Source organism: Acinonyx jubatus, chromosome A1, assembly GCF_027475565.1.
Source record: "Acinonyx jubatus isolate Ajub_Pintada_27869175 chromosome A1, VMU_Ajub_asm_v1.0, whole genome shotgun sequence".
NCBI classification, from domain to species: domain Eukaryota; kingdom Metazoa; phylum Chordata; class Mammalia; order Carnivora; family Felidae; genus Acinonyx; species Acinonyx jubatus.
Window position 1 is genome coordinate 212512152 of NC_069380.1, and position 15110 is coordinate 212527261.

Genomic DNA, 15110 nt, shown 5'->3' on the forward strand with positions numbered 1-15110 from the left:
TCCCATCTTGGGCAATTATAAGAAAATTCTCCATTTATGGATATCTTTGATTTTTTTTTAACTTCTTATAATGGGAGCATTTAAAAATGTAGCAAAACACAGAAATTAAAATAAGATGCATTTTTATATCCTGGAATTGATATTTATAAATATTTGCTTGTACTTATTTCTTTGGTTTCCAGTATAAGAAGCGATGAAGTACAGATAAATTTGGACACCATATTACAGAACCTTCATTTCCCTCCTGACATCAAGTTCTTGCTGCACATTCTTCAGCCCAGTTTTACACATTTGCACACATACATTGCATATATATAGTTGACTTTGGGCTTTAAATGTTATATTGTTTTATTCTTCACTTTGTTCACTAAATATGTCTTGGAGATATAGCCTTGTTGGTAAATGTCAAGCTTTTTTTATTCTTTCTTTTTGATATTTTCCTTTGTATGCATATACTGCATTTTATTAATTTCACTCTTTTAGGATATTCATGTCAAGTCATTGAATATCCTTGTATTAGGGCCTTGAGCATGAGACATTTTATAAGTTCCCTGTGTGTATTATTAGACACAGAGTGGTTGGATTGGAAAATAAACATATTTTAAATGTCACCAGATACTCTAAATCACCATAAAATCCTGATATTTCTATATATTTTCCTTTCAGTGGTGTGGGTTTTTCTTCTACATTTTCACTAAATAATGCATATTTAGTATTATCCAACTTTAATTTTTAATGTTTATTTATTTATTTTGAGAGAGTGTGTGTGTGTAAATAGGGGGAGGGGTAGATAGAGAGGAGAGAGAGAATTCCAAGCAAGCTCCACACTATCAGCTTGGAGCCTGATGTAGGGCTTGATCCCATGAACCAAGAGATCATGACCTGAGCTGAACCCAAGAGTCCAACACTTAACTGAGTCACCCAGGTATCCCTAAAGTTTATTTTTTGAGAGAGAGAGAGTGCACAAGTGTGAGCCTTAACAGGTGGAGGATAGAGAGAGAGGGAGAGAGAAATCCCAAGCAGGCTCTGTCCTGATAGGCACAGAGCCCGCTGCAGGGCTGGAACTCACATACCCTTGAGACCATGACCTGAGCTGAAATCAAGAGTGGGACGCTTAAGCAACTTAGCCACCCAGGCATGCCTCCAACTTTACTTTTATTGCCAATCTGAGGGAAGTAAGTTAAAATCTCTTTTTTTGGTTCTTTCTTTATTTCTTTATTTAGTATTTAGGTGATGTGTGTAGCCTTCCTCCTAGGTATACTGACTATCTGTTCCTTTTCTACAAATTATTTATTTATAGTATTTTTTCATTTTTAATTGACTACTTGTATTTTTTTTCCTTTTTTATATTTAGGACTACTTTATATATTCTGGGGAATGACTTTTATTTTATTACGTACATTACTGATCTTTCCTTGTCTTGCTTATGTTTTTTTTAACTTTTTAGTTATATTTAAAATACAAAATATTTAATCTCACTGTCTAAACTGTTTTCCCTAAATGGTCACCAATTTATGCATACTATTTATTTTTTTAAAGATTTTATTATGTATTTATTTTTTATTATTTTTAAATGTTTTTATTTATTTTTGAGACAGAGAGAGACAGAGCATGACCAGGGGAGGGGCAGAGAGAGAGGGAGACACAGAATCCGAAGCAGGCTCCAGGCTCCGAGCTATCAGCACAGAGCCCGACACGGGCTTGAACTCACGGACTGTGAGATCATGACCTGAGCCGAAGTCAGACGCTTAACCGATTGAGCCACCCAGGCACCCCATTAAAGATTTTAGTTTTAAGCAATCTCTATACCCAAGGTGGGGCTCATTCTCACAACCCTGAGATCAAGAGTTGCATGCTGTTGGGGCACCTGGGTGGCTTAGTCGTTTAAGCATCTGATTTTGGCTCAGGTCATGATCTCATGGTTCATGAATTTGAGCCCCACATCAGCCCCACATCATATATATATATATATATATGTGTGTGTATATATATATATATATATATATATATATATATATACACATATATATGTGTATATATATATATAGTTAATGTATAGAATTTTCGAATCATTATACTGTACACCTGAAACTAATATAAAGCTGTACATTAATTATACTGAAATTTTTTTAAAAGAGTACACTTCTATCACCTGATAGGAAAAAAATAACTGTGAAATTAGTTGCCAAACTGGTTTAAATGAAGAGTTGAAAAAGCAACTGGTTGGAATAAAGTGTATGCAGAGTAAACACTGTAAACAAATTAATAATTTTTTCCAGGGAGAGAAACGTCTTTGTCATATCTATTTACATTTCATTGCAGTACATTATGTGGTTTGAAATGACTCTTAATTTATACAAAAAATAAGACATTTTAGAAAACAAACACAAGGTATAATATTCAAGAAACACACTTTCCTCAAATTGTTATTATTTGAGAAATAAATTGATAAACACAGACTTTATCATTCCAATGATCCAAGTTGCATGATATATTTTGAAATATATTCACAAATATAAATTTAAAGGATATAAGGTACTTAGGGTAATGTTAGAAAACATATTAAAAAATAAAAATAAAAATAAAATAAATTTTATTATATATATTATATATATTATATATTATATGTATTATTTTATATATTATATATATTATATATATAACCTATTATATATATTATATATATAACCCATTATATATATAATCCATTATATATATGTGTGTGTATATATATACACTTATATACATACATATATATATATATATATATATATATATATATAATCACTTCTTTTTCACCGTATAGTCATTTTATCCATTTATAGATGAATGAACACTTAGGTTGGTTCCATGTCTTGCCTATTGTAAATATTTCTGCAATAAACACTTTGAATTAGTGTTTTTATTTTTGGAGGAGTAAATACCCAGTAGTGAAATTGCTGGGTCATATGGTAATTCTATTTTTAATATTTTCAGGAACATCCACACTGTTTTCCATAGTGGCTGCATCAGTTTGCATTTCCACCAACAATGCACGAAGAGTTCCTTTTTCTCTATATCCTGCACAACACTTTTTATTTCTTGTGTTTTTGATTTCGCCATTCTAACAGATATAAGGTGATATCTCATTGTTTTGATTTAAAATTCTCTGATGATTAATAAGGTTGAGCATCTTATCATGTATCTGTTGGCCATCTGTATGTCTTTGGAAAAGTGTTCATGTCCTATGCCCATTTTTAATTGGATTATATGGGGAATTTTTGGTGTTGAGTTGGTATTTTGGATAACCCCTTACCGGATATACTGTTTGTAAATATCTTCTCCCATTCAGTAGGTTGCCTTTTAGTTTTGTTGATAATTTCTTTTTCTGTGCAAAAGACTTTTATGTTGGTGTAGTTCCAAAAGTTTAATTATGTTTTTGTTTCCCTTGCCAGAGGAAACATATCTAAAAAAAATGTTTCTATCACCAATGTCAAAGTAATTACTGCCTATGTTTTCTTCTAGGAGTTTTATGGTTTTCACCTCATATTTAAGCCTTTAATCCAATTTGAGTTTATTTTTGTGTGCAATGTAAGAACGTGATCCAGTTTTATGGTTTACATGCCAATGTATAGTTTTCCCAACACTATTTGTTAGAGAGACTATCTTTTCTCATTGTATGTTCTTGCCTCTTTTGTCATCAATTAATTGACCATAAAATTGTGGGTTTATTTGTGGATGCTATTCTGTTCTATTAATATATGTATCTGTTTTTGTGCCATTAACATACTGTTTTGATTGCTATTGTTTTATACTATATCTTGAAATCTGGGATTATAATAACCTTTGGTTTTGTTCTTCTTTTTGGATATTCAGGGTTCTTTTGATTCTATATAAATTTTAGTTTTATTTGTTTTAGATTTGTGAAAATGCTGTTGGTATTTTTACAGGGATTGCATCAAACCTATAGGTTACTTTGGGTAGTATGGATATTTTAACAATATTAGTTCTCCCAATCAGTGAATATGGAATATCATTCCACTTCTATATCTTTTATCAGTGTTTCATAGTTTCTGGAGTAGAGTTCTTTCACCTATTTGGGTAAGTTTTTTTTTCCTAGTTATTTTGTTCTTTTTGGTTCAGTTGTAAATTGAATTGTTTTTCTTAGTTTCTCTTTTGGCTACTTCATTATAGTGTATACAAATGCAACAGATTTTTCTGTACTAATTTTGTATCCTGTAACTTTACTGAATTCATTTTTCAGTTCCAGTAGTTTTTTGATGGAGTTTTTCATGTTTTTCATAGGTAGTATCATATCATCTGCAAATATTGAAAGTTTTACTTCTTCCTTACTAATTTGGATGCCTCTTTTTCCCCCTTGCGTGATTGCTGTACTTCCAAAACTATGTTGAATAAAACTGGTGAGGGTGGTCATCCTTGTGTTCTTCCTGATTTCAGGAGGGAAATCTCTCAGTTTTTCCCCATTCAATATGACGTACACCATGGGTTTTTCATATAAGGACTTTATTATGTTGAAGTATATTCCCTGTAAACCTATTTTAGTGATTTTGTCATGAATGGATGTTGTACTTTGTTAAATGCTTTTTCTGCATCTATTTAGATGATCATATTGTTTTTTGTACTTTCTCATGTTAAAGTGATGTATCGTGATTGATTTGAAAATATTGAGCCATGCTTGCATCCCTGAAATAAACCCACTTGATCATGGTGAATGATTTTTTTTAATGTGTAGTTGGATTCAGTTAGCTAATATTTTGTTGAGGATTTTTGCATCTCTGTCCATCAGAGATATCAGCCTGTCGTTTTTGTTGTTGTTGTTATTTTTTTTTAATAACCTCTTTAAATGTTTGGTAGAATTCACGTGTGAAACCATTTGTTTCTGAACTTTTATTTCTTGGGTGTTTTCTTATTGTGTGTTCAATTTCATTGCTAGTAGTATGTCTGTTCACATATGTTCTATCTCCTCCTGATTCAGTTTTGGAAGCTTATATGTATCTAGGAATTTATCGACTTCTTAGGTCATCCAATTTGTTGGCATATAACTTTTCATAATATTCTCTTATAATTCCCTGTGTTTCTATGGTACCAGTCGTTATTTCTCCTTCTCCATTTATGATTTTATTTACTTGAGTCCTCCCCCCTCTCCTCACCTGTTTTTTTTAATGAGTCTGGCTAAAGATTTATCAATTTTATTGATCTCTTCAACAAACCAGTTCCTAGTTTTATTGATGTGTTCTATTGGTTTTCTTTTTAGTCTCTATTTCATTTATTTCCGATCTAATCTTTATTACTTCCTTCCTTCTACTGGTTTGGGATTTTGTTTGTTCTTCTTTTCTCTAGCTCCCTTGTGTGTAGGCTAGGTTGTTTATTTGACATTTCTCTTGCTTCTTGAAGTATTGCTATAATCTCTCTTAGAACAGTGTTTGCTGCATCCCCCAAATTTTGGACTATTGTGTTTTCATTTTTATTTATGTCCATGTACTTTTTTGATTTCCTGTTTGCTTCCTTGGTTGACCCATTCATTGTTTGGTAGGATATTATTTAGCCCCCATTTATTTATGTTCTTTACAAATTTTTTCTTGTAATTGATTTCTAGTTTTATATCGTTGTGTTTGGAAAAGATAAAAGGTACAATTTCCTTTTTTAAAATTTGTTTGGGCTTGTTTTGTAGCCCAACATGTGATCTATTCTATAGATTGTTCAATGTGCAATTGTAAAGAATATGTATTCTACTATTCTTATATGTAATGTTCTGAATATATTTGTTAGATCTATCTGGTCCAATGTGTCATTCAAAAGTCCTGTTTTCCTTGTTTCCTTGTTGATTTTCTGTCTGGATGATCTGTCCATTGATAGAAATGGGATATTGAAGCCCTCTACTATTACTGTGTTACTATCAATTTTTTTCTTTATGTCTTTGAATTGTTGCTTTATATATTTGGGTGCTCTTATGTTGGGTGTATAAATATTTACAATTGCTGTATGTTCTTGTTAGATTATTCCTTTTATCATTAGGTATTATCCTTCTTTGTTTCTTGCTACAATCTTTGTTTTAAAGTTTATTTTTTTGATATAAGTAATGCTTCCCCAGCTCTCTTTCTGCTTCCATTTTCATGATAAATGTTTTCCCATCTCTTCACTTTCAACCTGTGTCTGTAGGTTGGAAATGAGTCTCTTGTATGAAGTGTATAGATGTTTCTTGCTTCATATATATATATATATATATATATATATATATATATATTCAACCCCTCTATGTCTTTTGATTGGAGCATTGAGCTCGTTTACATCCAAAGTAATTATTGATAAGTAAGTACTTATTGTCATTTAATTACCTATTTTACAGCTGTTTTTGTAGTTGTTCTCTGTTCCTTCTCTTGCTCTCCTCCCTTGTGGTTTGATGACTTTGTTTTGTGATACACTTTGATTCCTTTCTCTTTATTTTTTGAGTATCTGTTATTGATTTTTGATTTGTGATTACCATTAGTTTGATATATAACATCCTAAGCATATTACAGTTTATATATATATATATTTTTTTAATTTTTAAGTTTATTTATTTATTTTGAGAGAGAAGAGAGAGAGAGCATGGGAGGGGCAGGGAGAGTGGAAGAAAGAGAATCCCAAGCAGGCTCTTAGGTGGGCTCAAACTCACAAACCATGAGATTATGATCTGATCCCAAACCAAGAATCAAACACTTAACCGACCGAGCCACCCAAGCACCCCATATTGCAGTTTAAGTTGATAGTCCCTTAAATTTGAACCCATTTTAAAAGAAGTAAATGTTTACTCCTCCTCCCCACATTTTATGTATATGATATCATACTCCACATCATTTTATTTTGGGAATCTCTTGACTGATTTTATAGATATAATTGATTTTTACTGCTTTTGTGCTCTAACCTTGATACTGGTTTTATAAGTCATTAATCTACTACTTTTATGGTTTTTATTTACCTGTGAATTTTTTTCTTTCCTAGTTTTCTTACTTCTGTCCTTTCTTTCAACTCAAACAATTCTCTTCAGGGGTGTTAAAGTATCTGACAACATACCCAAATAAAGCTCTTGAAAATCACCTCTTAAAATTTGGAATAAAGTGTTTCAAGTCTTTCCTGTACCTATTCTCATTTTTTATTATTCTTTTTCTTTTTGCTGTTCAGCCTGGTTGCTTTCCATTACTTTGTCTTCCAGATCACTGATCAATTCTTTTGTCTCCTTTAATTTACTATTAATTCCCTTGAGTGCATTCTGAATTCCAGTTATTGAGTTCTTCATCTCTGATATATTCTTTTTTCATATTTTCTCTCTTTGTCAAAAGTCTCGTTGGGATCCTCCACACTTCTCTCAAGTCTGGTAATCTTTGTGACTGTTACTTTGAATTCTTTATCAGGCATCTTGCTTATGTCTGACTCTAAAAAATTTAGCTCTGTTGCTGTGATTTTATTTCAAATTTTTTTTAACTTATGAGGTATTTCTCTATCTCCTCTTTTTGTCTAACTCTCTGTGCTCATTTCTGTCATTTGTCTAACTCTTGTGCTCATGTGTTAGGAAAATCAGCTACATCTCCTGCTCTTGAAAACAGTGGCCATATGAATAAGAGTCCCTGTAGTGTAATGGTCTTCACCAGAATCAGGCCCTGTAGAGGTGTCTTTATGTGTGTTGTGTGTGCCCAACATTTGTGACTGAGCCATGTTTGTTTTCAGTCCGGTCAGCTGCAATGGCCTACTTTTCTGTTGTGGGTGGGGTTTTGTCCCTGTTCTATGAAGGGGTCAGTGTGAGGCTGCCTTGGCTTTGTAGTTGGGTCGGACCAGATGCCTGCCTTCAGCCTGTTGCCAGGGCTGCGATTGCACCAAACTGAAGGACACTCTCCCTGTGTTGTCTCTGAGAGGCTTTTGTTGGTGGAAAGGTCCTACAGTCAGACCAGATATCTGCCCCTGGTATATCTGTTGGGGTTGCAGTGTCTGCAAATGATAGGGCTCTCTCCTCGTGCTTCCTCCTGTGAGTTTTTACTCACAGGTGGGTAGAGCCAGTAGCAAGATCAGATAACTGTCTGTAGGTTTCTGTTGGGGCTCCAATCAAACTGGTGAATGTGGTCATCTTCCTCTCTCCCCAGGCAGGAGTCACTTTGGAATGGTCACTGTTGTGACTGCTTGTAGAATGAGACATGTGGGAGCCATTTTGGAGAGACCTCTGCTAAGTAGTTTAGGATAGATGGGGCGAATCCCCCAGAGAATGTGAGGGCAGGGCACTCAGTGTTAGCAAGCTAGTTGGAGAGTGTTCCCGCTGGTTCCCACAGGTGTCTGGCTACCTAGGACGGGACGCACGGGGTGGAAGGTAGAGAAATGGTGCCTAACAACTCATTTGTTTTTGGAGAATCCTTCTAAAGTTCCCTCCCCTTCAGCACATATACTGAAAATAATAAATAAGTCTCCTTTCCATATAACCCAGATGCTTTTCAAATTTCTGCTTCTACACTGTATCTCTGTGGCTGTTGGTTATGCTCTTTATGGTGGGAATTCATTTCCCATCAGCCCTTCCAGAGCTAAGTCCTAATTTTTAAAGTACCCAGAGTTAAGTCCAGCTAGTTTTACAAACTCTTGAAGTTAAGCCCATTGGATTTCAAAGCCAAATGTCAAGGGGACTCATCTTCTCAGTGCAGGTCTCTCGTTTTAGGGGTTCCTAGTGTGGAGTCTGTTCCTCTTCCTTCTCATGCTTGTGATGTTCCTTCTATTTGTGGTTAGTCTCCATGAGAGTTTGGTTCTCTGTCCCTGGTACTCTTTTCCATATAGCCTCGCTATGATTAATCCTAGAAAGTCCATTCTGCCACTCTTTGGGTCATTTTCTGAATTAGTTGCACAGATGTGGCTCTTATCTCAGTTTATCCATGGACAAATGACGTTTAGGATGTTCCTACACCACCATCTTTCCAGGCTCTGATGAAAGCATACTCTTAACCATAAAGTCAACTTTGATATAAAATATCTAAAGTGTAAAATGCTAGAGCTCTTTTCCACTTATTTTTGAATATGTGTTTACTTCCTGATTTTATACTCTCAAGCTAGGTAAAGTTGACACCAACACAAGAATTGAAATAAAGCTGCCAAGAGTTGAATAAATTGCCATTCAATTAGTAATTATGTTTCCATTCAATTAATAATTTTTTTTTTAATAAACACAGATAGAAGCACCGGAGTGGCTCAGTCGATTAAGCCTCTGACTTTGACTCAGGTCATGATCTCATGGTTCTTGGGTTCGAGCCCCACTGCAGGCTCTGTGCTGACAGCTCAGAGCCTGGAGCCTGCTTCAGATTCTTTGTCTCCCTCTTTCTCTGCCCCTCCCCTGAGTGCACTCTGTCTCTCTCAAAAATAAATAATTTTTTTAATTAAAAAATAAAAATAAAAACACAGATATAGTATGGCAGAGTGGTATGGTTTGCAAATTTCAAGCTCAAATGAAGAATATCATCTCCAATATGACTGTGATTTAGTTTATTTTCCTATGGGCACAGTTTGAATCAGATGTCAAGCTAAAGAGGAAAGTCTGTCTTTTGACTAAATTAAGATGAAAAATTTTGTGCGTAGGTTTGTGTGTGGATGTGCTGGGTGTGGGGCGCCATTAATAGCCTCACTGTACTTCTGTCTTCTGTCTTTACTAATCCTGGTTATTTCTAAACCTAGTATTTCCATTTGGATTTATTGTAGAAAGAAAATATGCCCCTTTCTCTAGAATTTTTTTTCCAAATTCTGACTTCTTTTTTCTTTTTGTGAATCTCCTGGAAAATGGTCTCTTTACACTCCGATCTGTGCCTTCAATGCCTTCAAAAGGCCCCTCTACCCATTCTGTAGACAAGAATTCCATCAGTGATTTAAAGGTGACTACTCTGTTAAGGAGTGACCAATATTTTGCCATCCTTTTTGTTAAAGTCTTAAAGAACATTATAATATCTGGTAGGGTATTTTATCACTACTGTCGAATAATCCATTTCTTCCCTTAATGAACATCTCTTTGTCCAGTAGTGCTATTATTTTAATATATTTCTAAATATCATTTGATAAAATAATATTTAGGAATTTGACTCACTAATTATAGGTAATTTTTCTTTTCCTGCACTATTTCTGATAGATTTGAATGTCTATTGATGATGAATATGAATACACATACACATTTATATATATACCAAATAAATTTCAGATTACTACAAATACAGACACAAAATTTACTGGTCTTTAGAAAATTTTAATGTAATTCAAATAATTTTTTCCTTAATGGTCTCAGTGGACTTATCTTGCCATTTCATTGCTAGATTCCTCTTTTGTAATTTTATTACCCACCCGTCTCAACCCGCCATTTCTATTTTGCTTGTTTTTTTATATATGCTACATATTAGCTACATATTCTATTGACATAATATTGTTTCTATATAATTGCATACATATAATTACATACATATTTTTATATATTTGTAGATTTTTGGACTTTTTAATAAACTCATAGTTAGCAGTTTTATGGTTATTCTATATTATTTAACTTTGTTACTTTTAATATTTTTATTGATTTATTTATTCAATGAACTCTTTTTTTTAAATCTTATGCTTAGAACTGAAACTGAATTTTTTTATAAAGCAGGTGCTAATGTTCATTCTCATTAATAATTCCTTAAAAATATTTTAGCTGTATTTGAAATATGTTACTGTATGTTTCCTGTGTCTGCTGTATCAAATTGCCACAGACTTGGTGTCTTAAAACAAGAATGTATTCTCTTATAATTCTGGGGGACAGAAGTCAAAAATCATTATCAAGTCTGATGGAATCAAGATGACAGCAGGGTTATGCTCTCTCTGGAACCTCTAGGGGAGAATCTCTTTATTCAGGTTTTCTCCACGAATATTGACTCCCGTTTCCTTTGTAATCTTGCTGAAGTTAAGTGCCAGCATCTATTACTATATATTCAAGTTTGATATTTTGTTTGTTTTCCTCTTTGGTTTCAAGAAATTACAAAGCAGCATTATACTCTATTTTAACATAGAGATGCAATAGAAACTGAATTTTAGAAACAAAAGATCACCATAAAGTTATTTATAAAGCAAAGAATGGAAATATGTGCATTTTAATACTATAGAAATTGTTTAATGTGTTGTATTAATTCCATATGATAGCTAATTCTATAATTCTAAAAATATATTTGTGTAAGAGTATTTAATTGCATTTAATTACAAAAGTGGTGACAATGTGGTGACAAAGAATAAAGTAAGCTATAAAGGAGCAAAAACACAATAATTTAATTTTTAAAAGTACGTATTTTGAGATAATTTTGGGTTATAGAAGAATTGTAATAGTCAAGTGTTCCATATGTCCTTCCCACAGCTTATATTTCCTCTTACATGACCATGGTATAATTATAGCAACTAAGAAATGATCATTTACACATTCTAGGAAGTAAAAAAAAAAAAAAAAGACAGTTTTGATATCACTGGTTTTCCCCACAACATTCTTTTTCTTTTCTAGGCCCAATCTAGGAGACCATGTTGCATTTAGCCTTGGTGTCTCCTTAGCTTTTTCCAATACATTATAATGTCTCATGTTTCCTTAGTCACAACTTTGACACTTTTGATACAATAGCAGGTATTTTTTTTAATATTTTTTTGCTTGGTTTTTGTTTTTGTTTTTTGAGAGAGAGAGAGACAGAGCATGAGCCAAGGAGGGGGAGGGAGACACAGAATCCAGTGCAGGTTCCAGGCTCTGAGCTGTCAGCACAGAGCTCCAGCTGGGGATTGAACTCATGAGTCCTGAGAGATCATGACCTGAGCCGAAGTAGGACACTTAACAGACTGAACCACCCAGTTGCCCCTACAGTAGCAGGTATTTTAAAGAATGTTTCTTGATTTGGGTCTGTTTGATGTGTTCTCCTGAGCAGTGAGGCTGTGGCTGCTTAGGAAGAATACTACAGAAGTGATAGCCCTGATTATTGCATCATATCAAGGGGCATGAAATCAATACAATTTAGTGCTGATGCTAACTTTGAACACTTGGTTGGTTAGAGTGGTGTCTCCCAGGTTTCTGCACTCCAAAGTTATTTTTACCTTTCCACTCATTTTTTTTTCAGTTAGTTATGCACATCGTGTGATTTGCATTATTTTAAATGGGTTAAAATTTGAGTTATGTCCCAGCATATGGTCCTTCTTTGTGAATGCTCCATGTACACTGAAGAAGAGTGTACATTCTGTTGTTGTTGGGTGGAATGTTCTACAGATGTTAATTAGATCAAGTTGGTTGGTAGTGCTTTCCTGGTCATCTATATCTGAAGTGATTTGCTGTCTAATTGGTCTACTAATTACTAGGGAAGGAGGAGTTTTGAAGTCTCTAATTGTATTTGTGGATTTATCCATTTCTCTTTTCATTATCTATCTTTTTTTCTCATATATTTAAAAATTCTACTGCATAGTACATACATAATTAGGATTGTTATGTTCTTAAGAATTGACCATCGGGACGCCTGGGTGGCTCAGTCGGTTAAGTGTCCGACTTCAGCTCAGGTCACGATCTCACAGTCCGTGAGTTCGAGCCCCGAGTCGGGCTCTGGGCTGATGATGGCCCAGAGCCTGGAGCCTGCTTCCGATTCTGTGTCTCCCTCTCTCTCTGACCCTCCCCCATTCATGCCCTGTCTATCTCTGTCTCAAAAATAAATAAACGTTAAAAAAAAATTAAAAGAAAATGAATTGACCATCACGCAAAGACTCTTTAACCCTGAGAGTATATCCATATTTATTTCCCCAAGTTTTTAAATGATTATCATGGATTTAGAGCATACATTTTTAAATAATCCGTATCCACCCCTAAGTAATATTGCATGTCTTTGCTTATTGTTTAAGAGACTTATAACATTATATTCCCAATTAATCCCTTCCATCCTTTGTGCCATTATAGTCAAACATGTAACTTATTCAAATGTTATTACTTTTGCTGCAAGAGTCAGTTTTCTTTTAGAGAAATTAAAATTCAAAGATTATATTTTATCTTCACTGAGTCCATTTCTGAAGCTCACCATCTCTTTGTAGGAATCCAAGTTTGTACTAAACTTTGCTTTATCTGGCTAAATAAAGTATCTCCGTTCTTCTCTGTGGACACCTGGTGGTAATCATGTTCGGAAAACTCACAAGAGGTTGCAAACCCCATATGTTTGCAGACCTCTGAGTTTTCACACATTTATACTATCTAAGGCTTGATCTTTAGCAATCTGTTAAACATTCTTAGCTTAATCATTTTACTGGTTTATATGGCATCCACAGCATTTGTCCCAAGAAAGCAAATGCTGGGATTTTGTTTCTCCCAGCAAATTCCTGTCTCTCCCCAGATTTAGGGTTACTCGTCCTATGGTGTCAGTTTTCTTAAGGTCCCCCATAAAAGGTAATTTGCAATCTTCCCAGTACATACAAGGATGTGAACAACACTCATTCCATCTTTCCACCTTTCATCTGAAAGTCCAATAATTTAGTTTTGTAAGAAAATACACAGCTTGATATAAAAGAAAGTCAATTCACTTCAAAATTAACAATGTCTGTTCTGTTTGAATGTAGGTTCATATTTTGAGCCTTTCTACATTTCCGAATATAGTAAAATTCCCCTGTATTATATAATCTCAAAAATATTATTAAGATCATAGAATTATGAGCACAGTATAGTGAATGTATAAGAATTAAAACGGATTTGTGAGGGAAAATATTACATTTGAGAAAAAAGTAGTTAAACAGAAAGTATAGTTAAATATGTAGTTATTTCTAGTTCTTGCTACTTCAAAATTTATTCGTATAAACTGAAAAGAGTATATTTTTCATAAATAGTATCTGCTTTTTTTCCCTTTGTTCCTGGCAGAGAAACAAGAGAAATCTGGACTTCATTGACAGCTGATTTGAATTCTGTTTATGTTGTTATTCCACAGTCCCATCTCATACTTGTGGATATGGGTCTCAAGGGAGCTTAAAACCCTTCTTGATTTTGCCAGGGACTTCATGAAATGATCTAGGGGAAAAATCACTTCGACTTCCCTTCAATTTTCTTTTTTATCTGCAAAAGAGGTGTGGCGATGACTTTTTGTGTCTTCCACGTCTATTTTGATGGCTGATGAAGTGGCATTCTGTATACCTTGGAACAAAAGTGATAGATAAAAATGTGTGTGTAATAGAGAGAGTGAGATTATAAGTAAAGTTTGGAAACAAATAAAATTGGAAATGTATAAATACATTTCAAAATGAGTGCCTCCGTCCACTATTTGAATTCACTTTGATTTCATTCTGTAAATTGGCTTTCATCTTCCTCACCTATGACAATTACACTTCTTACAACCACAGCTTGTCTCACCTTAAATGTATCTCAGAGGGGCTGCTTTGGCTGGTCTATCCACTGTCACAAGCTGACTGAGCGTTGACACTCCCACCTGCTGTGGAACAGCAAGCTCCCAGGTCCAACTGCTAGGATGAAAAAAACCTACTGACACTGAACTGCACCAAGGAGACCCTTTCTCCACCTAATTGCTTCCCAGAACTGTTGAGGAGGTCTGGGTTGGCATCTCTTCGGAGACACAAATAGAAAATGAGGCATGTTTAATATCAATTCAATCAATTCTATCTTCCCGATGTTATAGGGAACTATACTATGCTGCATTTTATAATTTAATTATTGACTCTTGTGATATGGACTCTAACAACACTTTGTGCTGTGTGAAACCCCACTCTGTCTCTATTATCTAAGGGCAGTGCTTGTTCAACTCTACAGCAATTGGGGAAATCCACCTTCCTGCAATTTTTTTTTTTTTTAACACAGAAGGCAACTTGGGCCTAGAAAGTGGACAGAGATATATGATGACAAAAGCTGTTTTTATTTTGTTTTAATATTTAATTTTCTCTGTCTTTGTGTTGAATTTAGTCGGTAGGACCACATTGGTTGTTAATGTTTGACATCTCATGGGGACTATAAGAGTAAAGAAAAAGCAGTTAATGAAATGTAAGGAAAAGAAACTGGAAGCAATGCTAAAGTCTGACATTAAGGAAAAGTATACAGGAAAAAAAGCCATATAATAAAATCTCTGTCATGGAAGAAAAATGGTACTATGAGG